This window comes from Eucyclogobius newberryi, unplaced genomic scaffold (genome assembly GCF_026437365.1).
Source record: "Eucyclogobius newberryi isolate DKJ021-1_F unplaced genomic scaffold, fEucNew1.0.hap1 SCAF_14, whole genome shotgun sequence".
Lineage (NCBI taxonomy): Eukaryota > Metazoa > Chordata > Actinopteri > Gobiiformes > Gobiidae > Eucyclogobius > Eucyclogobius newberryi.
The window spans coordinates 36,211,621-36,239,392 of record NW_027315768.1 but is presented as its reverse complement, the minus strand read 5'-3'; the positions used below and the strand labels follow the sequence as shown (position 1 = coordinate 36,239,392).

At 48.1% G+C, this 27,772-nt stretch overlaps 1 pseudogene; it reads right to left on the bottom strand.

Annotated features, from left to right (window-relative positions):
- Positions 1–3,011: 3,011 nt before the first annotated feature.
- Positions 3,012–8,856, bottom strand: LOC140359123 (uncharacterized; annotated as a pseudogene).
- Positions 8,857–27,772: the final 18,916 nt, after the last annotated feature.

The following is a 27,772-nucleotide window of genomic DNA, read 5'->3' as shown; positions in this document are numbered from 1 at the left end:
CAAAATAAAATAAATAAAAAGGTGCTGCCCTCCCAACACATAAAACATACAACACATATAAAACATACAACACATATAAAACATACAACACATATAAAACATACAACACATATAAAACATACAACACATACAACACATATAAACATACAACACATATAACACATACAACACATACAACACATACAACACATACAACACATACAACACATACAACACATACAACACATACAAAACATATAAAACATACAACACATATAAAACATACAACACATACAACACATACAACACATACAACACATACAACACATACAAAACATATAAAACATACAACACATATAAAACATACAACACATACAACACATACAACACATACAACACATACAACACATACAACACATACAACACATATAACACATATAACACATATAACACATACAACACATATAAAACATACAACACATATAAAACAACACATAACACATACAATATAAAACATATAAAACATACAACACATATAAAACATACAACACATAAAAAACAACACATAAAAAACAACACATAAAAAACAACACATAAAAAACATACAACACATGTAAAACAACACATGTAAAACATACAACACATATAACACATACAACACATAAAAAACAACACATAAAAAACAACACATATAAAGCATACAACACATGTAAAACAACACATATAAAACATACAACACACTACATGGAGTTAAGAGCCAGAGAAAACAGATTTTAAGAAGTGATTTAAAAAGAGGCTTTTCTTATGAGGAGTGGCACTTTGTTCCACTGGAGCTGCCACTGCAAAGGCTCGGTCACCTCTGACCTTTAGCCCGTGGCACTGTAAGGAGCTGGTCAGCTGACCTGAGGGAACGGCTGGGAGTGTAGGGGTGTAGCAGCTTGGAGAGGTCAGGAGGTAAGGAGGGGCAAGACCATTTAAGGCTTTAAAAGTAAATAAAAGAGTTTTAAAATGAATACTAAAATGAACGGGCTCCAGTGGAGTGAAGCTAAAAGAGACGAAATGTGTTCATATTTTCTTGTTCCAGTTAAAAGACGGGCAGCAGCATTTTGGACCAGTTGGAGACGAGCAATTGAGGACCCACTAACCCCCATGTAGACCCACTAACCCCCATGTAGACCCACTAACCCCCATGTAGACCCACTAACCCCCATGTAGAGAGCATTGCAGTAATCCAGCCGAGTGGTGACAAAGGCGTGGATTACGGTTTCAAAGTGTTGTCTCTGAAGGAGGTTTTATTTTTGCCTCGACTGGAAGAAGCTTGACTTCACCACAGCTTTTATCTGGCTGTCCAGTTTAAGGTCTGGTCCACTTTCACTGTCCAGTTTAAGGTCTGGTCCACTTTCACTGTCCAGTTTAAGGTCTGGTCCACTTTCACTGTCCAGTTTAAGGTCTGGTCCACTTTCACTGTCCAGTTTAAGGTCTGGTCCACTTTCACTGTCCAGTTTAAGGTCTGGTCCACTTTCACCCCCAGATTGCTCATGATGGTTTTTTGATACTGGACTAGAGGACCCAGGTCAACCATGGGGGTCACACATGGGGGTCACAGAAGTCCCACCAAAGACCATGACTTCAGTCTTTTTTTCATTAAAATTTAAAAAAGTTCAGAGACATCCAGGCTTTAATGTCTTTTAGGCACTCTAGCAATGGCATAACACTATAGGAGTCAGATTTGTTAAGGGGGACATTGATCTGTCATCTGCAGAGCAATGAAAAGAGACGCCATGTTTCCTGAGGATTGAGCCAAGTGGGAGTCGATCGAGAGAAAATAAAAGAGGGCCAAGCACAGAGCCCTGCGGGACCCCATAAGAGAGGGCCCCATATGAGAGGGACCCATATGAGAGGGCCCCATATGAGAGGGCCCCATATGAGCGGGCCCTATAAGAGAGGGCCCCATATGAGAGGGCCCCATATGAGCGGGCCCTATAAGAGAGGGCCCCATATGAGAGGGCCCCATATGAGCGGGCCCTATATGAGAGGGCCCCATAAGAGAGGGCCCCATAAGAGAGGGCCCCATATGAGAGGGCCCCATATGAGCGGGCCCTATAAGAGAGGGCCCCATATGAGAGGGCCCCATATGAGCGGGCCCTATAAGAGAGGGGAGCCGTGGAGGACACAGAGTCAGCCAGGCTGACACAGAATGTTCCATGTGACAGGACCTGAACCATTCTAATGCAGTGCCCCTGATGCCCTCCCACTGCTCCAAGCGTCAGTCAGGATTTCATCGTCCACTGTATCAAACGCTGCAGTCAAATCTAAAAGTACAAGGACAACACAGTGACCAGAGTCAGTAGCTAAAAAGATGTCATTAAAAACTCTTAAAAGCGCAGATTCTGTGCTGTGCAAGGTTTTAAAACCAGATTGGAAAATCTCAAGAATATTTTGTTCATTTAAAAATCAAACACTCTTTTACTGAGGTCAGAACAGTCACCAAGCTTGACTTTTGCGTCGGTCATTATAAAACACAAACACAAACAGAATGTGAACAGAGAGCGGAAATACAAATAGAGATAGACATAAACTAAACATCAAAAGAAACACAATGGCATTCAATTAAAATTAAAGTCCCACTTGGTCCAGAGTCGGTCAAATTGATCCATTTCCAAATTAAGTCTGAATTAATTTGTTTAATTTGTCGGATGTCTGTCCCTCTCTCAGTCCAGTCCTTGATGGTTTGGGATATTTGTGTCGTTCATTTCTTTGTGATGGACATTTCTCCTGCTGCCAAAAGTACGTTCCAAAAGTACATTCCAAAAGTACATTATATATATATATATATATATATATATATATATATATATATATATATATATATATATATATATATATATATATATATATATATTTATTCATTTATTTTTCAACAGTTTTTCCTGTTTTTCTGGGGGGTTTTCTTCACTATCAGCACTTAGTTTAGATATTATTTGTATCAAACCTTATACAGAGTGTTATAAAATTCAACACATTTTAAATGAGGAGAACAAAGCTGTTATTTGAGTTCAGGGAAATTTGCTTTTTCTCCAGGATTATACCAGTTAAACCTGACTCCAGTGTAGAGAGAGTGAGTGAAAGTGGTCTGGACTCTGTGGAGGAGGCTCATGGTACTTTCAGAGACGCAGTAAAACGCCAGGGTTTGTGGTCCAGGTAAACCCCGATTCTGGACGAGACCGGACCTGAGACCTGGGACAGGACTGAGTTAAACCAAAATGACAGACGGGTCTTGTAATAGAATAAAGCCCAGGATTGATCATTGAATCCAAATCTACATTCACCAGAGTTTCCTTTTCCCTGAATATCTCTGTATGAAACTGCTATATAAACCCACGTCCCGCTCCACTCCACCTCCCAGTAACATCGGCCCCTCAGACTCTCTCTGCTCAGGACCTGACACATGTCACTGAATCTGTCTGAATGATCAGGATAACTCTGGTCTTCACTCATAACTGTTGCTCTTCTGTTTCCATCAGACAGAGACAGTTTGGTGTGAGCTGTGTTTAGGTCCAGAGTGATTTCTGTATAATATTGTAAGAAGTCCTCTCTGGAGCTGGGTTCAACTGGTGACAGTAAAACCTGGACTGGAGTCAGAGTGAGCTGGAGTTTGTCCCTGAGCGCTGACACAGCTCTGGTCACGTCCTCAAAGTAGCTCCGGGGCCCTGTCTGAATCCTGGCTGTGCTCTGGGGAACTCTATCGGTTGGGGACTCTATTGTGACTCTATTGGAGACTCTATTGGAGATTCTATCGGGGACTCCATAGGGGATTCTCTCGGGGACTCTATCGGAGACTCTATCAGGGATTAAGTCGTGTTAAGTGACCATCTAGGGATGAGCCCCAGGTGCAGAGCAGCAGTTCAAGACGCTCCTCTGTCGCTGAACTCTCGCCCGTTCTGTTACATGTGAAGTGTTCAGATTCAAGACAGATAGAGACTGTGTGTGTCCCTCGTGTCCCTCGTGTCCCTCGTACAAATAATGCCAAAAAGTCACATCTCAGAAAAAATATTTCAGGCGTCAGACCAAATAACAAAGGAAAGGAAAATAACAATCACAAATGACACAAATACACAAATGAATAAACACGTAAAATGTGGACTGCTAAACATTAGAGCAATTTCCTCCAAATCGCTCTTAGTTAATGAATTAATTAGTGACTATAACATAGATCTTCAGCTCTAACTGAAACGTGGCTTCAACAAGACGACTACGTCAGACTAAATGAGTCCACCCCACCCACCCATGTAAACCCCACCCACCCATGTTAACCCCACCCACCTATGTTAACCCCACCCACCCATGTTAACTTTCAGACTGCCAGGAGCACAGGCCGAGGTGGTGGTGTGGCAGTGATCTCACACTCAAGTGACTCATGAGCCCTAAAACTAACAACGCATTTCACTCATTTGAAAGCCTTATGCTGTCAATCACATGTCCAAATATGAAAAACCAAAAAGGAGTTTTGTTCATAGTTATCTACCGACCTCCTGGTCCTATTCAGAGTTTTTAACAGAGTTTTCTGACTTTATATCAAACTTAGTGTTAGCCTGGGATAAAATAGTTATAGTTGGAGGCTTTAATATCCACGTGAACATGAGTGATGACGCTCTCAGTAATGCCTTCAGCGCCTTGTTAGACAGCATTGGTTTCACTCAGAATGTAAATAAAGCGACTCACACTCACAAGAACACTCTGGATCTTGTCCTAACGTATGGAACAGAGATTAGTGACCTCATTGTCCTCCCTCAAAACCCTATATTGTCAGATCATTTCCTAATTACCTTTCAGTTTATTCTTAAAGATCATCCAGTCCCACAAAATAAAGTTATAATGAAAAGGACAAAATCTGAAAAATCTATCTCAAAATTCAAAGAAATAATAGAGCCAATATTTAGTGACATGTCATGTGATCATGTCATGTGATCCTGCTGAGAACAGTTTTAGTCCCAGTTTAAGTGATCAATTTGTCGACTTGACCATGAATTCTCTGAAGTCTGCTCTTGACTTTGAAGCGCCGTTAAAACAGAAGGTCATTAGGCCAAAGCGCGCCTCCCCATGGTACAACCAAGAACTGCGTTCACATAAACAAAGAGTTAGAAAGTTAGAGGGATTATTTCGTCGCTCTCACACCGAAGAATCCCTAAAAGCATGGAAAAGTTGCCTGCTGTCCTATAAGCAGGCTCTGCGTAAGGCCCAAATCAGATATTATTCAAATCTAATAGAAGTCAACAAAAGTAACACTAAATTCCTTTTCAGCACTGTAGCTAGGCTAACAAACTGTCACAGTAGTAGAGCCCTCACTCCCAGCTTCTCTCAGCTCTGATGATTTCCTCCTATTTTTTAATAATAAAATAAAAACAATCAGAGATAAATTAGATGAAATTGCCCCCGCTATTAGCCCTGAACTAGCCCAAGCTGTAAATCTAACGTCCCATATAAATCCAGCTGTAAACCTAGAAAGGTTCACAGCTGTTGATCAAGCAGAGATAACTTCAGCCCTTGTGTCCTCTAAAAGCTCAACTTGTGTCCTAGACCCCATTCCAAGCTCCTCAAAGACATTCTCCCCCTAATTATAGACCCTATTCTTAATATAATAAATACTTCACTCGAAAGTGGCTATGTTCCACAGTCCTTCAAACATGCAGTCATTAAACCTCTTCTGAAAAAGCCTAATCTAGATCCCGACCCATTGGTAAACTACAGACCTATTTCAAATCTTCCCTTCGTCTCTAAAATCCTTGAAAAAGTTGTAGTAAAACAGCTTTGTCGCCACCTGCAGGACAATAACTTATTTGAAGTTTTCCAGTCAGGGTTCAGAGCCCACCACAGCACTGAAACTGCACTAGTTAAAGTCACAAATGATTTGTTATTAGCCGCTGATGATGGACTGGTCTCAATCCTGGTTCTGTTGGACCTCAGCGTTTGACTACCTGCTTCTTAACCCTGAAAAAACCGAGGTCATTGTGCTGGTCCTAAACATCTACGAGACGCTCTATCTGAGTAGATAGTCACACTGGACAATGTCAGTGTAGCCTCCAGTTCTACTGTAAGAAACCTTGGAGTCTTATTTGACCAGGAGCTCTCATTTAAAGCCCATATAAATCAAGCTTGTAAAACAGCCTATTTCCATTTGCGCAACAAGAGCCAAAATCAGAAGAATCCTGCCTAAAAGTGATGCTGAAAAACTTATCCATGCATTTGTAACGACTAGATTAGACTACTGTAACTCCCTGCTTGCAGCGTGTCCTAAAAGCTCCATAAAAAGCTTTCAACTAGTTCAAAATGCAGCAGCAAGATTACTAACAGGAACAAAAAGAAGAGAGCACATTACGCCGGTGCTGGAGTCTCTTCACTGGCTCCCCGTCGAGTCTAGAATCAAATTCAAAATTCTACTCTTGACCTACAAAGCCATAAATGACATGGCCCCATCCTACCTCAAAGATGCTATAGAACCATATCATCCAAACAGAGCTCTTCGCTCTCAGAATGCTGGCCTTCTGGTGGTGCCAAGAGTCTCTAAAAGTACTGTAGGAGGTAGATCGTTTAGCTACCAAGCTCCTGTGTTATGGAATCAGCTCCCGACCCATGTTAAATCTGCTGACACAGTCTCTTCATTTAAGTCCAGGCTTAAAACGTTCCTCTTCGAAATCGCTTATGGTCAGACTAGTTAGGAACAGAAACATAAACCCACAGCTTCAGCTACGCTGCCCTAGGAGTAACTGTGCTGGGGGAAGTATGACAGCTTGAGCACTATCCTCTTCTTCTTCTGACTACTTATGCTATCAAACAATATTTATTTTTTGATTCCACTTGCAAACTGTTCACCGCCTTCTTTTTCTTTCTCTCACTCCTGAGGACCTGTGGACCCAGATGCCCCTCTCCTGGTGAAGTGGTCCCTGCCCTGTGTGGACGGTCCCTCATCTGCCTGAAGAGTGGGTCCAGCTCCAGTCTCCTCGTGTCCGTCTGTCCGTCTGTGAGAGTCGGATCTCTCCTTCACTGGAACTCCTCCAGGTTTCTACGCTTTTTTCCCAAAGAGGTTTTTTTTGTAGTTTTTCCTGGCCGAGAAGGAGAGTCTAAGGACAGAGGACCCTGGGACATTGTCCCTCGCCACCACAGACATTGTCTGACTCCATCGCCACCACAGACATTGTTGATTAATTTCTCCTTGTGGCCCTCAGAGGCAACTGTTGTTGTGATTTTGGGCCTTACAAAAATAAATTGATTTGATTTGATTTGATTCTATCGGGGACTCCAAAGGGGATTCTCTTGGGGACTCTATTGGAGACTCTATTGGGGACTCTGTTGGAGACTCTATCGGGGATTCTATCATGGATTCTATTGGGGACTTCATAGGGGATTCTCTCAGGGACTCTATCGGGGACTCTATTGGAGACCCTATCGGAGACTCTATCGGGGCCTCTATTGGAGACTCTATCAGGGATTCTCTCGGGGACACTATCGGGGACTCTATTGGAGACTCTATCGGGGACTGTGTCGCATATTCTATAGGGGATTCTCTCTGGGATTCTATTGGAGACTCTATCGGGGACTCTATCGGGGACTCTATTGGAGACCCTATCGGAGACTCTATCGGGGACTCTATTGGAGACCCTATCGGAGACTCTATCGGGGACTCTATTGGAGACTCTATCGGGGATTCTCTCGGGGACACTATCGGGGACTCTATTGGAGACTCTATCGGAGACTCTGTTGGGGACTCTATTGGAGACTCTATCGGAGACTCTGTTGGGGACACTATCGGGGACTCTATTGGAGACTCTATCGGGGACTCTGTTGGGGACTCTATCGGGGACTCTGTCGCATATTCTATAGGGGATTCTCTCTGGGATTCTATTGGAGACTCTATCGGAGACTCTGTTGGGGACACTATCGGGGACTCTATTGGAGACTCTATCGGAGACTCTATCGGAGACTCTGTTGGGGACTCTATCGGGGACTCTATTGGAGACTCTATCGGAGACTCTGTTGGGGACTCTATCGGAGACTCTATCGGAGACTCTGTTGGGGACTCTATCGGGGACTCTATTGGAGACTCTGTTGGGGACTCTATCGGGGACTCTACCGCAGATTCTCTCGGGGATTCTCTTGGGGACTCTATCTGGTAATGATCCGGAGTGAGGGACCGTGTGTCCAGCTCAGAGAGGCTCCTCTTCAGGTCTGTGTCTTTGTCCTGGAGGCTCTGGAGCAGCAGGGCCCTCCTGGCCGGCAGCTCTGCCTGTTTCTGGGCCCTCTCTGAGGCAGAGGACACTATGTCGTGGCCCTTGTGCTGGTCCACAGAGCAGAGGTAACAGATGTTCTGCTGGTCGCTGCGGCAGAATAAATCCATCACTTTGTGGTGTTGAGAGCAGATGTTTTCCTGGAGCTTGTGGGACGGCGCCACCAGCTGGTGTTTCTGAAACGCTGCAGCATCATAATGAGGCTGGAGGTGGCTCTCACAGTATGAAGCCACACACTGCAGACAGGACTGGACAGCTTTCATCTTCCTCCCAGTGCACACATCACAGGACACATCCTGAGGTCCGGCATAGCAGCGGTCAGCAGGGGGCGCTGTGAGCCCAGTCTTCTTCAGCTGTTCTACTACATCAGTTAACACTGTGTTTTTGACCAGGACAGGTCTGGAGCTGAAGCTCTCTCTACATACAGGACAGCTGTACCTGAGGCTCTGTTGGTCCCAGTGGTCTTTAATACAGTCCATGCAGAAGCTGTGTCCACAGGGCGTGGTCACTGGATCCTTCAGTAAATCCAAACAGATGGGACAGGACACAGAGTCCTGCTGAACTCCTCTCTGAGCCATGTCTCTGAGTCCAGAGCAGAATGACAGGGCCGTGACAGTCTCCAGGTTTAAATCAGACTGTACTTCCTGCTCCTCCTTCATTTGTCATTTTAATGAGCCTGAAAAACCGGCTGAACCAGAGTCTGACAAACGCTCACCAGGATGAACACGTGATAGTTTTGTCTAAATGTGGCACGGATCATTTCAATGTTTAACACTTTACCATTCTCCCTGTAGAAAGACAAACATGTTTACTTAAGTTGAGATCATTTGTATTGAATTGAATTGTTTCTTCATAAAGGAATGAATTTCCATCCATCCATCTTCCGGGGCCGGGTTTCGGTGGCAGCAGTCAACTTCCAGACTTCCCTCAGCCCAGACACTTCCTCCAACTCCTCTGGGGGGATCCTGAAGCGTTCCCAGGCAGAGACATCGTCCCTCCAGCGTGTCCTGGGTCTTCTACCTCTGGGCCTCTTGGTGGAACATGAACACTTCCTAGGGCGGCGCCCTGTAGCCTCAGATGAACCTCTACTGGAGGAGCAGTGGCTCTACTCAGAGTTCCTCCTGTGTGACTCAGCTCCTCCCCCTATCTCTAAGGGCACCCTGAGGAGGAAACTAATTTCGAACACTTGTATCCTTGATCTTGTCCTTTGGATCATTACCCAAAGCTCACGACCAAAGGTGAGAGTAGAATGTAGCTTGAGCAGTAAACGCTCGACCTCCTCGGCCCCGTGGGGAAAGACCAGGCCACTAGACGCTCGTCGTTGAGCGCCCACCCCTGAGCGCCCAGCCCTGAGCGCCCAGCCCTGAGCGCCCAGCCCTGAGCGCCCACCCCTGAGCGCCCACCCCTGAGCGCCCACCCCAGGCCTGTAATAATATAGCACCATAATAAAGCATCAATACTTTCACTTGTTAAACCTTCAGACACTACAGTGACTGGACTTTAGACGCTTCTCCTCGTCTCACGACTCTGACCTGAACTTTCTCTGCTCTAGAACCTCCCTCTCTCCTCCCGAGAGGTTCTCAGTGCCAGTCCCTGTTCAGTCCAGGTTCAGTCCCTGTTCAGTTCAGGTTCAGTCCCTGTTCAGTCCAGGTTCAGTCCCTGTTCAGTCCCTGTTCAGTCCCTGTTCAGTTCCTGTTCAGTCCAGGTTCAGTCCCTGTTCAGTCCCTGTTCAGTCCCTGTTCAATCCAGGTTCAGTCCCTGTTCTGTCCCTGTTCAGTCCCTGTTCAATCCCAAGAGTCTCTAAAAGCACTATAGGAGGTAGAGCCTTCAGTTGGTCCCAAGAGTCTCTAAAAGCACAGTAGGAGGTAGAGCCTTCTGGTGGTCCCAAGAGTCTCTAAAAGCACAGTAGAAGGTAGAGCCCTCTGGTGGTCCCAAGAGTCTCTAAAAGCACAGTAGGAGGTAGAGCCTTCTGGTGGTCCCAAGAGTCTCTAAAAGCACTGTAGGAGGTAGAGCCTTCTTGTGGTCCCAAGAGTCTCTAAAAGCACAGTAGAAGGTAAAGCCTTCTGGTGGTCCCAAGAGTCTCTAAAAGCACAGTAGGAGGCAGAGCCTTCTGGTGGTCCCAAGAGTCTCTAAAAGCTCTGTAGGAGGTAGAGCCTTCTGGTGGTCCCAAGAGTTCTAAAAGCACTGTAGGTGGTACAGCCTTCTGGTGGTCCCAAGAGTCTCTAAAAGCACTGTAGGATGTAGAGCCTTCTGATGGTCCCAAGAGTCTCTAAAAGCACAGTAGGAGGTAGAGCCTTCTGGTGGTCCCAAGAGTCTCTAAAAGCACAGTAGAAGGTAGAGCCCTCTGGTGGTCCCAAGAGTCTCTAAAAGCACAGTAGGAGGTAGAGCTTTCTGGTGGTCCCAAGAGTCTCTAAAAGCACTGTAGGAGGTAGAGCCTTCTTGTGGTCCCAAGAGTCTCTAAAAGCACAATAGGAGGCAGAGCCTTCTGGTGGTCCCAAGAGTCTCTAAAAGCACAGTAGGAGGCAGAGCCTTCAGGTGGTCCCAAGAGTCTCTAAAAGCACAGTAGGAGGCAGAGCCTTCTGGTGGTCCCAAGAGTTTCTAAAAGCACTGTAGGCGGTAGAGTCTTCTGGTGTTCCCAAGAGTCTCTAAAAGCACTATAGGAGGTAGAGCCTTCTGGTGGTCCCAAGAGTCTCTAAAAGCACTGTAGGAGGTAGAGCCTTCTGGTGGTCCCAAGAATCTCTAAAAGCACAGTAGGTGGTAGAGCCTTCTGATGGTCCCAAGAGTCTCTAAAAGCACAGTAGGAGGTAGAGCCTTCTGGTGGTCCCAAGAGTCTCTAAAAGCACAGTAGAAGGTAGAGCCCTCTGGTGGTCCCAAGAGTCTCTAAAAGCATAGTAGGAGGTAGAGCCTTCTGGTGGTCCCAAGAGTCTCTAAAAGCACTGTAGGAGGTAGAGCCTTCTTGTGGTCCCAAGAGTCTCTAAAAGCACAGTAGGAGGCAGAGCCTTCTGGTGGTCCCAAGAGTCTCTAAAAGCACAGTAGAAGGTAAAGCCTTCAGGTGGTCCCAAGAGTCTCTAAAAGCACTGTAGGCGGTAGAGTCTTCTGGTGTTCCCAAGAGTCTCTAAAAGCACTATAGGAGGTAGAGCCTTCTGGTGGTCCCGAGAGTCTCTAAATGTACAGTAGGAGGTAGAGCCTTCTTGTTGTCCCAAAAGTCTCTAAAAGCACCGTAGGAGGTAGAGCCTTCTGGTGGTCCCAAGAGTCTCTAAAAGCACAGTTGGAGGTATAGCCTTCTGGTGGTCCCAAGAGTCTCTAAAAGCACTGTAGGAGGTAGAGCCTTCTGGTGGTCCCAAGAGTCTCTAAAAGCACAGTAGAAGGTAAAGCCTTCTGGTGGTCCCAAGAGTCTCTAAAAGCACAGTAGAAGGTAAAGCCTTCTGGTGGTCCCAAGAGTCTCTAAAAGCACAGTAGGTGGTAGAGCCTTCTGGTGGTCCCAAGAGTCTCTAAAAGCACAGTAGAAGGTAGAGCCCTCTGGTGGTCCCAAGAGTCTCTAAAAGCACAGTAGGAAGTAGAGACTTCTGGTGGTCCCAAGAGTCTCTTAAAGCGCAGTAGGAGGTAGAGCCTTCTGGTGGTCCCAAGAGTCTCTAAAAGCACAGTAGGAGGCAGAGCCTTCTGGTGGTCCCAAGAGTCTCTAAAAGCACAGTAGGAGGCAGAGCCTTCTGGTGGTCCCAAGAGTCTCTAAAAGCACAGTAGAAGGTAAAGCCTTCTGGTGGTCCCAAGAGTCTCTTAAAGCACTGTAGGAGGTAGAGCCTTATGGTGGTCCCAAGAGTCTCTAAAAGCACTGTAGGAGGCAGAGCCTTTTGGTGGTCCCAAGAGTCTCTGAAAGCACAGTAGGTGGTAGAGCCTTCTGGTGGTCCCAAGATTCTCTAAAAGCACAGTAGGAGGCAGAGCCTTCTGGTGGTCCCAAGAGTCTCTAAAAGCTCTGTAGGAGCTAGAGCCTTCTGGTGGTCCCAAGAGTCTCTAAAAGCACAATAGGTGGAAGAGCCTTCTGGTGGTCCCAAGATTCTCTAAAAGCACAGTAGGAGGCAGAGCCTTCTGGTGGTCCCAAGAGTCTCTAAAAGCTCAGTAGGAGGTAGAGCCTTCTGGTGGTCCCAAGAGTCTCTAAAAGCACAGTAGGAGGTAGAGCCTTCTGGTGGTCCCAAGAGTCTCTAAAAGCACAGTAGAAGGCAGAGCCCTCTGGTGGTCCCAAGAGTCTCTAAAAGCACAGTAGGAAGTAGAGCCTTCTGGTGGTCCCAAGAGTCTCTTAAAGCATAGTAGGAGGTAGAGCCTTCTGGTGGTCCCAAGAGTCTCTAAAAGCACAGTAGGAGGTAGAGCCTTCTGGTGGTCCCAAGAGTCTCTAAAAGCACAGTAGGAAGCAGAGCCTTCTGGTGGTCCCAAGAGTCTCTAAAAGCACAGTAGAAGGTAAAGCCTTCAGGTGGTCCCAAGAGTCTCTAAAAGCACTGTAGGCGGTAGAGTCTTCTGGTGTTCCCAAGATTCTCTAAAAGCACAGTAGGAGGCAGAGCCTTCTGGTGGTCCCAAGAGTCTCTAAAAGCTCTGTAGGAGGTAGAGCCTTCTGGTGGTCCCAAGAGTCTCTAAAAGCACAGTAGGAGGGAGAGCCTTCTGGTGGTCCCAAGAGTCTCTAAAAGCACAGTAGAAGGCAGAGCCCTCTGGTGGTCCCAAGAGTCTCTAAAAGCACAGTAGGAAGTAGAGCCTTCTGGTGGTCCCAAGAGTCTCTTAAAGCATAGTAGGAGGTAGAGCCTTCTGGTGGTCCCAAGAGTCTCTAAAAGCACAGTAGGAGGCAGAGCCTTCTGGTGGTCCCAAGAGTCTCTAAAAGCACAATAGGTGGAAGAGCCTTCTGGTGGTCCCAAGATTCTCTAAAAGCACAGTAGGAGGCAGAGCCTTCTGGTGGTCCCAAGAGTCTCTAAAAGCACAGTAGGTGGTAGAGCCTTCTGTTGGTCCCAAGAGTCTCTAAAAGCACTGTAGGATGTAGAGCCTTCTGATGGTCCCAAGAGTCTCTAAAAGCACAGTAGGAGGTAGAGCCTTCTGGTGGTCCCAAGAGTCTCTAAAAGCACAGTAGAAGGCAGAGCCCTCTGGTGGTCCCAAGAGTCTCTAAAAGCACAGTAGGAAGTAGAGACTTCTGGTGGTCCCAAGAGTCTCTTAAAGCGCAGTAGGAGGTAGAGCCTTCTGGTGGTCCCAAGAGTCTCTAAAAGCACAGTAGGAGGCAGAGCCTTCTGGTGGTCCCAAGAGTCTCTAAAAGCACAGTAGAAGGTAAAGCCTTCTGGTGGTCCCAAGAGTCTCTAAAAGCACAGTAGGAGGCAGAGCCTTCTGGTGGTCCCAAGAGTCTCTAAAAGCACAGTAGAAGGTAAAGCCTTCTGGTGGTCCCAAGAGTCTCTTAAAGCACTGTAGGAGGTAGAGCCTTATGGTGGTCCCAAGAGTCTCTAAAAGCACTGTAGGAGGCAGAGCCTTTTGGTGGTCCCAAGAGTCTCTGAAAGCACAGTAGGTGGTAGAGCCTTCTGGTGGTCCCAAGATTCTCTAAAAGCACAGTAGGAGGCAGAGCCTTCTGGTGGTCCCAAGAGTCTCTAAAAGCTCTGTAGGCGCTAGAGCCTTCTGGTGGTCCCAAGATTCTCTAAAAGCACAATAGGTGGAAGAGCCTTCTGGTGGTCCCAAGATTCTCTAAAAGCACAGTAGGAGGCAGAGCCTTCTGGTGGTCCCAAGAGTCTCTAAAAGCTCAGTAGGAGGTAGAGCCTTCTGGTGGTCCCAAGAGTCTCTAAAAGCACAGTAGGAGGTAGAGCCTTCTGGTGGTCCCAAGAGTCTCTAAAAGCACAGTAGAAGGCAGAGCCCTCTGGTGGTCCCAAGAGTCTCTAAAAGCACAGTAGGAAGTAGAGCCTTCTGGTGGTCCCAAGAGTCTCTTAAAGCATAGTAGGAGGTAGAGCCTTCTGGTGGTCCCAAGAGTCTCTAAAAGCACAGTAGGAGGTAGAGCCTTCTGGTGGTCCCAAGAGTCTCTAAAAGCACAGTAGGAAGCAGAGCCTTCTGGTGGTCCCAAGAGTCTCTAAAAGCACAGTAGAAGGTAAAGCCTTCAGGTGGTCCCAAGAGTCTCTAAAAGCACTGTAGGCGGTAGAGTCTTCTGGTGTTCCCAAGATTCTCTAAAAGCACAGTAGGAGGCAGAGCCTTCTGGTGGTCCCAAGAGTCTCTAAAAGCTCTGTAGGAGGTAGAGCCTTCTGGTGGTCCCAAGAGTCTCTAAAAGCACAGTAGGAGGGAGAGCCTTCTGGTGGTCCCAAGAGTCTCTAAAAGCACAGTAGAAGGCAGAGCCCTCTGGTGGTCCCAAGAGTCTCTAAAAGCACAGTAGGAAGTAGAGCCTTCTGGTGGTCCCAAGAGTCTCTTAAAGCATAGTAGGAGGTAGAGCCTTCTGGTGGTCCCAAGAGTCTCTAAAAGCACAGTAGGAGGCAGAGCCTTCTGGTGGTCCCAAGAGTCTCTAAAAGCACAATAGGTGGAAGAGCCTTCTGGTGGTCCCAAGATTCTCTAAAAGCACAGTAGGAGGCAGAGCCTTCTGGTGGTCCCAAGAGTCTCTAAAAGCACAGTAGGTGGTAGAGCCTTCTGTTGGTCCCAAGAGTCTCTAAAAGCACTGTAGGATGTAGAGCCTTCTGATGGTCCCAAGAGTCTCTAAAAGCACAGTAGGAGGTAGAGCCTTCTGGTTGTCCCAAGAGTCTCTAAAAGCACAGTAGAAGGCAGAGCCCTCTGGTGGTCCCAAGAGTCTCTAAAAGCACAGTAGGAAGTAGAGCCTTCTGATGGTCCCAAGAGTCTCTAAAAGCACTGTAGGAGGCAGAGCCTTCTGGTGGTCCCAAGAGTCTCTAAAAGCACTGTAGGATGTAGAGCCTTCTGATGGTCCCAAGAGTCTCTAAAAGCACAGTAGGAGGTAGAGCCTTCTGGTTGTCCCAAGAGTCTCTAAAAGCACAGTAGAAGGCAGAGCCCTCTGATGGTCCCAAGAGTCTCTAAAAGCACAGTAGGAGGTAGAGCCTTCTGGTGGTCCCAAGAGTCTCTAAAAGCACAGTAGAAGGTAGAGCCCTCTGGTGGTCCCAAGAGTATCTAAAAGCACAGTAGGAGGTAGAGCCTTCTGGTGGTCCCAAGAGTCTCTAAAAGCACTGTAGGAGGCAGAGCCTTCTGGTGGTCCCAAGAGTCTCTAAAAGCACAGTAGAAGGTAAAGCCTTCAGGTGGTCCCAAGAGTCTCTAAAAGCACAGTAGGAGGCAGAGCCTTTTGGTGGTCCCAAGAGTCTCTAAAAAGCTCTTTAGGAGGTAGAGCCTTCTGGTTGTCCCAAGAGTCTCTAAAAGCACTGTAGGCGGTAGAGTCTTCTGGTGTTCCCAAGAGTCTCTATAAGCACTATAGGAAGTAGAGCCTTCTGGTGGTCCCGAGAGTCTCCAATAGCACAGTAGGAGGTTGAGCCTTCTGGTGGTCCCAAGAGTCTCTAAAAGCACAATAGGTGGAAGAGCCTTCTGGTGGTCCCAAGATTCTCTAAAAGCACAGTAGGAGGCAGAGCCTTCTGGTGGTCCCAAGAGTCTCTAAAAGCACAGTAGGTGGTAGAGCCTTCTGTTGGTCCCAAGAGTCTCTAAAAGCACTGTAGGATGTAGAGCCTTCTGATGGTCCCAAGAGTCTCTAAAAGCACAGTAGGAGGTAGAGCCTTCTGGTGGTCCCAAGAGTCTCTAAAAGCACAGTAGAAGGCAGAGCCCTCTGGTGGTCCCAAGAGTCTCTAAAAGCACAGTAGGAAGTAGAGCCTTCTGGTGGTCCCAAGAGTCTCTTAAAGCATAGTAGGAGGTAGAGCCTTCTGGTGGTCCCAAGAGTCTCTAAAAGCACAGAAGGAGGCAGAGCCTTCTGGTGGTCCCAAGAGTCTCTAAAAGCACAATAGGTGGAAGAGCCTTCTGGTGGTCCCAAGATTCTCTAAAAGCACAGTAGGAGGCAGAGCCTTCTGGTGGTCCCAAGAGTCTCTAAAAGCACAGTAGGTGGTAGAGCCTTCTGTTGGTCCCAAGAGTCTCTAAAAGCACTGTAGGATGTAGAGCCTTCTGATGGTCCCAAGAGTCTCTAAAAGCACAGTAGGAGGTAGAGCCTTCTGGTGGTCCCAAGAGTTTCTAAAAGCACAGTAGAAGGTAGAGCCCTCTGGTGGTCCCAAGAGTCTCTAAAAGCACAGTAGGAGGTAGAGCCTTCTGGTGGTCCCAAGAGTCTCTAAAAGCACTGTAGGAGGTAGAGCCTTCTTGTGGTCCCAAGAGTCTCTAAAAGCACACTAGGAGGCAGAGCCTTCTGGTGGTCCCAAGAGTCTCTAAAAGCACAGTAGAAGGTAGAGCCTTCTGGTTGTCCCAAGAGTCTCTAAAAGCACTGTAGGCGGTAGAGTCTTCTGGTGTTCCAAAGAGTCTCTAAAAGCACTATAGGAGGTAGAGCCTTCTGGTGGTCCCAAGAGTCTCTAAAAGCACTGCAGGAGGTAGAGCCTTCTGGTGGTCCCAAGAGTCTCTAAAAGCACAGTAGGTGGTAGAGCCTTCTGATGGTCCCAAGAGTCTCTAAAAGCACAGTAGGAGGTAGAGCCTTCTGGTGGTCCCAAGAGTCTCTAAAGGCACAGTAGAAGGTAGAGCCCTCTGGTTTCCCAAGAGTATCTAAAAGCACAGTAGGAGGTAGAGCCTTCTGGTGGTCCCAAGAGTCTCTAAAAGCACTGTAGGAGGCAGAGCCTTCTGGTGGTCCCAAGAGTCTCTAAAAGCACAGTAGAAGGTAAAGCCTTCAGGTGGTCCCAAGAGTCTCTAAAAGCACAGTAGGAGGCAGAGCCTTTTGGTGGTCCCAAGAGTCTCTAAAAAGCTCTGTAGGAGGTAGAGCCTTCTGGTTGTCCCAAGAGTCTCTAAAAGCACTGTAGGCGGTAGAGTCTTCTGGTGTTCCCAAGAGTCTCTAAAAGCACTATAGGAGGTAGAGCCTTCTGGTGGTCCCGAGAGTCTCCAATAGCACAGTAGGAGGTTGAGCCTTCTGGTGGTCCCAAGAGTCTCTAAAAGTACAGTAGGAGGTAGAGCCTTCTGGTGGTCCCAAGAGTCTCTAAAAGCACTGTAGGAGGCAGAGCCTTCTCGTGGTCCCAGGAGTCTCTAAAAGCACTGTAAGAGATAGAGCCTTCTGGTGGTCCCAAGAGTCTCTAAAAGCACAGTAGGAGGTAGAGCCTTCTGGTGGGCCTAAGAGTCTCTAAAAGCTCTGTAGGAGGTAGAGCCTTCTGGTGGTCCCAAGAGTCTCTAAAAGCACTGTAGGAGGTAGAGCCTTCTGGTGGTCCCAAGAGTCTCTAAAAGCACAGTAGGTGGTAGAGCCTTCTGGTGGTCCCAAGAGTCTCTAAAAGCACTGTAGGATGTAGAGCCTTCTGATGGTCCCAAGAGTCTCTAAAAGCACTGTAGGAGATAGAGCCTTCTGGTGGTCCCAAGAGTCTCTAAAAGCACAGTAGGAGGTAGAGCCTTCTGGTGGGCCTAAGAGTCTCTAAAAGCTCTGTAGGAGGTAGAGCCTTCTGGTGGTCCCAAGAGTCTCTAAAAGCACTGTAGGATGTAGAGCCTTCTGATGGTCCTAAGAGTCTCTAAAAGCACAGTAGGTGGTAGAGCCTTCTGGTGGTCCCAAGAGTCTCTAAAAGCACTGTAGGAGGTAGAGCCTTCTGGTGGTCCCAAGAGTCTCTAAAAGCACAGTAGGAGGCAGAGCCTTCTGGTGGTTCCAAGAGTCTCTAAAAGCACAGTAGAAGGCAGAGCCCTCTGGTTGTCCCAAGAGTCTCTAAAAGCACAGTAGGAAGTAGAGCCTTCTGGTGGTCCCAAGAGTCTCTTAAAGCATAGTAGGAGGTAGAGCCTTCTGGTGGTCCCAAGAGTCTCTAAAAGCACAGTAGGAGGCAGAGCCTTCTGGTGGTCCCAAGAGTCTCTAAAAGCACAATAGGTGGAAGAGCCTTCTGGTGGTCCCAAGATTCTCTAAAAGCACAGTAGGAGGCAGAGCCTTCTGGTGGTCCCAAGAGTCTCTAAAAGCACAGTAGGTGGTAGAGCCTTCTGTTGGTCCCAAGAGTCTCTAAAAGCACTGTAGGATGTAGAGCCTTCTGATGGTCCCAAGAGTCTCTAAAAGCACAGTAGGAGGTAGAGCCTTCTGGTGGTCCCAAGAGTCTCTAAAAGCACAGTAGAAGGCAGAGCCCTCTGGTGGTCCCAAGAGTCTCTAAAAGCACAGTAGGAAGTAGAGCCTTCTGGTGGTCCCAAGAGTCTCTTAAAGCATACTAGGAGGTAGAGCCTTCTGGTGGTCCCAAGAGTCTCTAAAAGCACAGTAGGAGGCAGAGCCTTCTGGTGGTCCCAAGAGTCTCTAAAAGCACAATAGGTGGAAGAGCCTTCTGGTGGTCCCAAGATTCTCTAAAAGCACAGTAGGAGGCAGAGCCTTCTGGTGGTCCCAAGAGTCTCTAAAAGCACAGTAGGTGGTAGAGCCTTCTGTTGGTCCCAAGAGTCTCTAAAAGCACTGTAGGATGTAGAGCCTTCTGATGGTCCCAAGAGTCTCTAAAAGCACAGTAGGAGGTAGAGCCTTCTGGTGGTCCCAAGAGTCTCTAAAAGCACAGTAGAAGGCAGAGCCCTCTGGTGGTCCCAAGAGTCTCTAAAAGCACAGTAGGAAGTAGAGCCTTCTGGTGGTCCCAAGAGTCTCTTAAAGCATAGTAGGAGGTAGAGCCTTCTGGTGGTCCCAAGAGTCTCTAAAAGCACAGTAGGAGGCAGAGCCTTCTGGTGGTCCCAAGAGTCTCTAAAAGCACAATAGGTGGAAGAGCCTTCTGGTGGTCCCAAGATTCTCTAAAAGCACAGTAGGAGGCAGAGCCTTCTGGTGGTCCCAAGAGTCTCTAAAAGCACAGTAGGTGGTAGAGCCTTCTGATGGTCCCAAGAGTCTCTAAAAGCACAGTAGGAGGTAGAGCCTTCTGGTGGTCCCAAGAGTCTCTAAAAGCACAGTAGAAGGTAGAGTCCTCTGGTGGTCCCAAGAGTCTCTAAAAGCACAGTAGGAGGTAGAGCCTTCTGGTGGTCCCAAGAGTCTCTAAAAGCACTGTAGGAGGTAGAGCCTTCTTGTGGTCACAAAAGTCTCTAAAAGCACAGTAGGAGGCAGAGCCTTCTGGTGGTCCCAAGAGTCTCTAAAAGCACAGTAGAAGGTAAAGCCTTCAGGTGGTCCCAAGAGTCTCTAAAAGCACAGTAGGAGGCAGAGCCTTTTGGTGGTCCCAAGAGTCTCTAAAAAGCTCTGTAGGAGGTAGAGCCTTCTGGTTGTCCCAAGAGTCTCTAAAAGCACTGTAGGCTGTAGAGTCTTCTGGTGTTCCAAAGAGTCTCTAAAAGCACAGTAGGTGGTAGAGCCTTCTGATGGTCCCAAGAGTCTCTAAAAGCACAGTAGGAGGTAGAGCCTTCTGGTGGTCCCAAGAGTCTCTAAAAGCACAGTAGAAGGTAGAGCCCTCTGGTGGTCCCAAGAGTATCTAAAAGCACAGTAGGAGGTAGAGCCTTCTGGTGGTCCCAAGAGTCTCTAAAAGCACTGTAGGAGGCAGAGCCTTCTGGTGGTCCCAAGAGTCTCTAAAAGCACAGTAGAAGGTAAAGCCTTCAGGTGGTCCCAAGAGTCTCTAAAAGCACAGTAGGAGGCAGAGCCTTTTGGTGGTCCCAAGAGTCTCTAAAAAGCTCTTTAGGAGGTAGAGCCTTCTGGTTGTCCCAAGAGTCTCTAAAAGCACTGTAGGCGGTAGAGTCTTCTGGTGTTCCAAGAGTCTCTATAAGCACTATAGGAAATAGAGCCTTCTGGTGGTCCCGAGAGTCTCCAATAGCACAGTAGGAGGTTGAGCCTTCTGGTGGTCCCAAGAGTCTCTAAAAGCACAATAGGTGGAAGAGCCTTCTGGTGGTCCCAAGATTCTCTAAAAGCACAGTAGGAGGCAGAGCCTTCTGGTGGTCCCAAGAGTCTCTAAAAGCACAGTAGGTGGTAGAGCCTTCTGTTGGTCCCAAGAGTCTCTAAAAGGATTGTAGGATGTAGAGCCTTCTGATGGTCCCAAGAGTCTCTAAAAGCACAGTAGGAGGTAGAGCCTTCTGGTGGTCCCAAGAGTCTCTAAAAGCACAGTAGAAGGCAGAGCCCTCTGGTGGTCCCAAGAGTCTCTAAAAGCACAGTAGGAAGTAGAGCCTTCTGGTGGTCCCAAGAGTCTCTTAAAGCATAGTAGGAGGTAGAGCCTTCTGGTGGTCCCAAGAGTCTCTAAAAGCACAGTAGGAGGCAGAGCCTTCTGGTGGTCCCAAGAGTCTCTAAAAGCACAATAGGTGGAAGAGCCTTCTGGTGGTCCCAAGATTCTCTAAAAGCACAGTAGGAGGCAGAGCCTTCTGGTGGTCCCAAGAGTCTCTAAAAGCACAGTAGGTGGTAGAGCCTTCTGTTGGTCCCAAGAGTCTCTAAAAGCACTGTAGGATGTAGAGCCTTCTGATGGTCCCAAGAGTCTCTAAAAGCACAGTAGGAGGTAGAGCCTTCTGGTGGTCCCAAGAGTTTCTAAAAGGACAGTAGAAGGTAGAGCCCTCTGGTGGTCCCAAGAGTCTCTAAAAGCACAGTAGGAGGTAGAGCCTTCTGGTGGTCCCAAGAGTCTCTAAAAGCACTGTAGGAGGTAGAGCCTTCTTGTGGTCCCAAGAGTCTCTAAAAGCACAGTAGGAGGCAGAGCCTTCTGGTGGTCCCAAGAGTCTCTAAAAGCACTGTAGGCGGTAGAGTCTTCTGGTGTTCCAAAGAGTCTCTAAAAGCACTATAGGAGGTAGAGCCTTCTGGTGGTCCCAAGAGTCTCTAAAAGCACTGCAGGAGGTAGAGCCTTCTGGTGGTCCCAAGAGTCTCTAAAAGCACAGTAGGTGGTAGAGCCTTCTGATGGTCCCAAGAGTCTCTAAAAGCACAGTAGGTGGTAGAGCCTTCTGATGGTCCCAAGAGTCTCTAAAAGCACAGTAGGAGGTAGAGCCTTCTGGTGGTCCCAAGAGTCTCTAAAGGCACAGTAGAAGGTAGAGCCCTCTGGTTTCCCAAGAGTATCTAAAAGCACAGTAGGAGGTAGAGCCTTCTGGTGGTCCCAAGAGTCTCTAAAAGCACTGTAGGAGGCAGAGCCTTCTGGTGGTCCCAAGAGTCTCTAAAAGCACAGTAGAAGGTAAAGCCTTCAGGTGGTCCCAAGAGTCTCTAAAAGCACAGTAGGAGGCAGAGCCTTTTGGTGGTCCCAAGAGTCTCTAAAAAGCTCTGTAGGAGGTAGAGCCTTCTGGTTGTCCCAAGAGTCTCTAAAAGCACTGTAGGCGGTAGAGTCTTCTGGTGTTCCCAAGAGTCTCTAAAAGCACTATAGGAGGTAGAGCCTTCTGGTGGTCCCGAGAGTCTCCAATAGCACAGTAGGAGGTTGAGCCTTCTGGTGGTCCCAAGAGTCTCTAAAAGTACAGTAGGAGGTAGAGCCTTCTGGTGGTCCCAAGAGTCTCTAAAAGCACTGTAGGAGGCAGAGCCTCCTCGTGGTCCCAAGAGTCTCTAAAAGCACTGTAAGAGATAGAGCCTTCTGGTGGTCCCAAGAGTCTCTAAAAGCACAGTAGGAGGTAGAGCCTTCTGGTGGTCCCAAGAGTCTCTAAAAGCACAGTAGAAGGCAGAGCCCTCTGGTGGTCCCAAGAGTCTCTAAAAGCACAGTAGGAAGTAGAGCCTTCTGGTGGTCCCAAGAGTCTCTTAAAGCATAGTAGGAGGTAGAGCCTTCTGGTGGTCCCAAGAGTCTCTAAAAGCACAGTAGGAGGCAGAGCCTTCTGGTGGTCCCAAGAGTCTCTAAAAGCACAATAGGTGGAAGAGCCTTCTGGTGGTCCCAAGATTCTCTAAAAGCACAGTAGGAGGCAGAGCCTTCTGGTGGTCCCAAGAGTCTCTAAAAGCACAGTAGGTGGTAGAGCCTTCTGATGGTCCCAAGAGTCTCTAAAAGCACAGTAGGAGGTAGAGCCTTCTGGTGGTCCCAAGAGTCTCTAAAAGCACAGTAGAAGGTAGAGTCCTCTGGTGGTCCCAAGAGTCTCTAAAAGCACAGTAGGAGGCAGAGCCTTCTGGTGGTCCCAAGAGTCTCTAAAAGCACAGTAGGTGGTAGAGCCTTCTGTTGGTCCCAAGAGTCTCTAAAAGCACTGTAGGATGTAGAGCCTTCTGATGGTCCCAAGAGTCTCTAAAAGCACAGTAGGAGGTAGAGCCTTCTGGTGGTCCCAAGAGTCTCTAAAAGCACAGTAGAAGGCAGAGCCCTCTGGTGGTCCCAAGAGTCTCTAAAAGCACAGTAGGAAGTAGAGCCTTCTGGTGGTCCCAAGAGTCTCTTAAAGCATAGTAGGAGGTAGAGCCTTCTGGTGGTCCCAAGAGTCTCTAAAAGCACAGTAGGAGGCAGAGCCTTCTGGTGGTCCCAAGAGTCTCTAAAAGCACAATAGGTGGAAGAGCCTTCTGGTGGTCCCAAGATTCTCTAAAAGCACAGTAGGAGGCAGAGCCTTCTGGTGGTCCCAAGAGTCTCTAAAAGCACAGTAGGTGGTAGAGCCTTCTGATGGTCCCAAGAGTCTCTAAAAGCACAGTAGGAGGTAGAGCCTTCTGGTGGTCCCAAGAGTCTCTAAAAGCACAGTAGAAGGTAGAGTCCTCTGGTGGTCCCAAGAGTCTCTAAAAGCACAGTAGGAGGTAGAGCCTTCTGGTGGTCCCAAGAGTCTCTAAAAGCACTGTAGGAGGTAGAGCCTTCTTGTGGTCACAAAAGTCTCTAAAAGCACAGTAGGAGGCAGAGCCTTCTGGTGGTCCCAAGAGTCTCTAAAAGCACAGTAGAAGGTAAAGCCTTCAGGTGGTCCCAAGAGTCTCTAAAAGCACAGCAGGAGGCAGAGCCTTTTGGTGGTCCCAAGAGTCTCTAAAAAGCTCTGTAGGAGGTAGAGCCTTCTGGTTTTCCCAAGAGTCTCTAAAAGCACTGTAGGCTGTAGAGTCTTCTGGTGTTCCAAAGAGTCTCTAAAAGCACAGTAGGTGGTAGAGCCTTCTGATGGTCCCAAGAGTCTCTAAAAGCACAGTAGGAGGTAGAGCCTTCTGGTGGTCCCAAGAGTCTCTAAAAGCACAGTAGAAGGTAGAGCCCTCTGGTGGTCCCAAGAGTATCTAAAAGCACAGTAGGAGGTAGAGCCTTCTGGTGGTCCCAAGAGTCTCTAAAAGCACTGTAGGAGGCAGAGCCTTCTGGTGGTCCCAAGAGTCTCTAAAAGCACAGTAGAAGGTAAAGCCTTCAGGTGGTCCCAAGAGTCTCTAAAAGCACAGTAGGAGGCAGAGCCTTTTGGTGGTCCCAACAGTCTCTAAAAAGCTCTTTAGGAGGTAGAGCCTTCTGGTTGTCCCAAGAGTCTCTAAAAGCACTGTAGGCGGTAGAGTCTTCTGGTGTTCCAAGAGTCTCTATAAGCACTATAGGAAGTAGAGCCTTCTGGTGGTCCCGAGAGTCTCCAATAGCACAGTAGGAGGTTGAGCCTTCTGGTGGTCCCAAGAGTCTCTAAAAGCACAATAGGTGGAAGAGCCTTCTGGTGGTCCCAAGATTCTCTAAAAGCACAGTAGGAGGCAGAGCCTTCTGGTGGTCCCAAGAGTCTCTAAAAGCACAGTAGGTGGTAGAGCCTTCTGTTGGTCCCAAGAGTCTCTAAAAGGACTGTAGGATGTAGAGCCTTCTGATGGTCCCAAGAGTCTCTAAAAGCACAGTAGGAGGTAGAGCCTTCTGGTGGTCCCAAGAGTCTCTAAAAGCACAGTAGAAGGCAGAGCCCTCTGGTGGTCCCAAGAGTCTCTAAAAGCACAGTAGGAAGTAGAGCCTTCTGGTGGTCCCAAGAGTCTCTAAAAGCACTGTAGGATGTAGAGCCTTCTGATGGTCCCAAGAGTCTCTAAAAGCACAGTAGGAGGTAGAGCCTTCTGGTGGTCCCAAGAGTTTCTAAAAGCACAGTAGAAGGTAGAGCCCTCTGGTGGTCCCAAGAGTCTCTAAAAGCACAGTAGGAGGTAGAGCCTTCTGGTGGTCCCAAGAGTCTCTAAAAGCACTGTAGGAGGTAGAGCCTTCTTGTGGTCCCAAGAGTCTCTAAAAGCACAGTAGGAGGCAGAGCCTTCTGGTGGTCCCAAGAGTCTCTAAAAGCACAGTAGAAGGTAGAGCCTTCTGGTTGTCCCAAGAGTCTCTAAAAGCACTGTAGGCGGTAGAGTCTTCTGGTGTTCCAAAGAGTCTCTAAAAGCACTATAGGAGGTAGAGCCTTCTGGTGGTCCCAAGAGTCTCTAAAAGCACTGCAGGAGGTAGAGCCTTCTGGTGGTCCCAAGAGTCTCTAAAAGCACAGTAGGTGGTAGAGCCTTCTGATGGTCCCAAGAGTCTCTAAAAGCACAGTAGGAGGTAGAGCCTTCTGGTGGTCCCAAGAGTCTCTAAAGGCACAGTAGAAGGTAGAGCCCTCTGGTTTCCCAAGAGTATCTAAAAGCACAGTAGGAGGTAGAGCCTTCTGGTGGTCCCAAGAGTCTCTAAAAGCACTGTAGGAGGCAGAGCCTTCTGGTGGTCCCAAGAGTCTCTAAAAGCACAGTAGAAGGTAAAGCCTTCAGGTGGTCCCAAGAGTCTCTAAAAGCACAGTAGGAGGCAGAGCCTTTTGGTGGTCCCAAGAGTCTCTAAAAAGCTCTGTAGGAGGTAGAGCCTTCTGGTTGTCCCAAGAGTCTCTAAAAGCACTGTAGGCGGTAGAGTCTTCTGGTGTTCCCAAGAGTCTCTAAAAGCACTATAGGAGGTAGAGCCTTCTGGTGGTCCCGAGAGTCTCCAATAGCACAGTAGGAGGTTGAGCCTTCTGGTGGTCCCAAGAGTCTCTAAAAGTACAGTAGGAGGTAGAGCCTTCTGGTGGTCCCAAGAGTCTCTAAAAGCACTGTAGGAGGCAGAGCCTCCTCGTGGTCCCAAGAGTCTCTAAAAGCACTGTAAGAGATAGAGCCTTCTGGTGGTCCCAAGAGTCTCTAAAAGCACAGTAGGAGGTAGAGACTTCTGGTGGGCCTAAGAGTCTCTAAAAGCTCTGGAGGAGGTAGAGCCTTCTGGTGGTCCCAAGAGTCTCTAAAAGCACAGTAGAAGGTAAAGCCTTCAGGTGGTCCCAAGAGTCTCTAAAAGCACAGTAGGAGGCAGAGCCTTTTGGTGGTCCCAAGAGTCTCTAAAAAGCTCTGTAGGAGGTAGAGCCTTCTGGTTGTCCCAAGAGTCTCTAAAAGCACTGTAGGCTGTAGAGTCTTCTGGTGTTCCAAAGAGTCTCTAAAAGCACAGTAGGTGGTAGAGCCTTCTGATGGTCCCAAGAGTCTCTAAAAGCACAGTAGGAGGTAGAGCCTTCTGGTGGTCCCAAGAGTCTCTAAAAGCACAGTAGAAGGTAGAGCCCTCTGGTGGTCCCAAGAGTATCTAAAAGCACAGTAGGAGGTAGAGCCTTCTGGTGGTCCCAAGAGTCTCTAAAAGCACTGTAGGAGGCAGAGCCTTCTGGTGGTCCCAAGAGTCTCTAAAAGCACAGTAGAAGGTAAAGCCTTCAGGTGGTCCCAAGAGTCTCTAAAAGCACAGTAGGAGGCAGAGCCTTTTTGTGGTCCCAAGAGTCTCTAAAAAGCTCTTTAGGAGGTAGAGCCTTCTGGTTGTCCCAAGAGTCTCTAAAAGCACTGTAGGCGGTAGAGTCTTCTGGTGTTCCAAGAGTCTCTATAAGCACTATAGGAAGTAGAGCCTTCTGGTGGTCCCGAGAGTCTCCAATAGCACAGTAGGAGGTTGAGCCTTCTGGTGGTCCCAAGAGTCTCTAAAAGCACAATAGGTGGAAGAGCCTTCTGGTGGTCCCAAGATTCTCTAAAAGCACAGTAGGAGGCAGAGCCTTCTGGTGGTCCCAAGAGTCTCTAAAAGCACAGTAGGTGGTAGAGCCTTCTGTTGGTCCCAAGAGTCTCTAAAAGCACTGTAGGATGTAGAGCCTTCTGATGGTCCCAAGAGTCTCTAAAAGCACAGTAGGAGGTAGAGCCTTCTGGTGGTCCCAAGAGTCTCTAAAAGCACAGTAGAAGGCAGAGCCCTCTGGTGGTCCCAAGAGTCTCTAAAAGCACAGTAGGAAGTAGAGCCTTCTGGTGGTCCCAAGAGTCTCTTAAAGCATAGTAGGAGGTAGAGCCTTCTGGTGGTCCCAAGAGTCTCTAAAAGCACAGTAGGAGGCAGAGCCTTCTGGTGGTCCCAAGAGTCTCTAAAAGCACAATAGGTGGAAGAGCCTTCTGGTGGTCCCAAGATTCTCTAAAAGCACAGTAGGAGGCAGAGCCTTCTGGTGGTCCCAAGAGTCTCTAAAAGCACAGTAGGTGGTAGAGCCTTCTGTTGGTCCCAAGAGTCTCTAAAAGCACTGTAGGATGTAGAGCCTTCTGATGGTCCCAAGAGTCTCTAAAAGCACAGTAGGAGGTAGAGCCTTCTGGTGGTCCCAAGAGTTTCTAAAAGCACAGTAGAAGGTAGAGCCCTCTGGTGGTCCCAAGAGTCTCTAAAAGCACAGTAGGAGGTAGAGCCTTCTGGTGGTCCCAAGAGTCTCTAAAAGCACTGTAGGAGGTAGAGCCTTCTTGTGGTCCCAAGAGTCTCTAAAAGCACAGTAGGAGGCAGAGCCTTCTGGTGGTCCCAAGAGTCTCTAAAAGCACAGTAGAAGGTAGAGCCTTCTGGTTGTCCCAAGAGTCTCTAAAAGCACTGTAGGCGGTAGAGTCTTCTGGTGTTCCAAAGAGTCTCTAAAAGCACTATAGGAGGTAGAGCCTTCTGGTGGTCCCAAGAGTCTCTAAAAGCACTGCAGGAGGTAGAGCCTTCTGGTGGTCCCAAGAGTCTCTAAAAGCACAGTAGGTGGTAGAGCCTTCTGATGGTCCCAAGAGTCTCTAAAAGCACAGTAGGAGGTAGAGCCTTCTGGTGGTCCCAAGAGTCTCTAAAGGCACAGTAGAAGGTAGAGCCCTCTGGTTTCCCAAGAGTATCTAAAAGCACAGTAGGAGGTAGAGCCTTCTGGTGGTCCCAAGAGTCTCTAAAAGCACTGTAGGAGGCAGAGCCTTCTGGTGGTCCCAAGAGTCTCTAAAAGCACAGTAGAAGGTAAAGCCTTCAGGTGGTCCCAAGAGTCTCTAAAAGCACAGTAGGAGGCAGAGCCTTTTGGTGGTCCCAAGAGTCTCTAAAAAGCTCTGTAGGAGGTAGAGCCTTCTGGTTGTCCCAAGAGTCTCTAAAAGCACTGTAGGCGGTAGAGTCTTCTGGTGTTCCCAAGAGTCTCTAAAAGCACTATAGGAGGTAGAGCCTTCTGGTGGTCCCGAGAGTCTCCAATAGCACAGTAGGAGGTTGAGCCTTCTGGTGGTCCCAAGAGTCTCTAAAAGTACAGTAGGAGGTAGAGCCTTCTGGTGGTCCCAAGAGTCTCTAAAAGCACTGTAGGAGGCAGAGCCTCCTCGTGGTCCCAAGAGTCTCTATAAGCACTGTAAGAGATAGAGCCTTCTGGTGGTCCCAAGAGTCTCTAAAAGCACAGTAGGAGGTAGAGCCTTCTGGTGGGCCTAAGAGTCTCTAAAAGCTCTGTAGGAGGTAGAGCCTTCTGGTGGT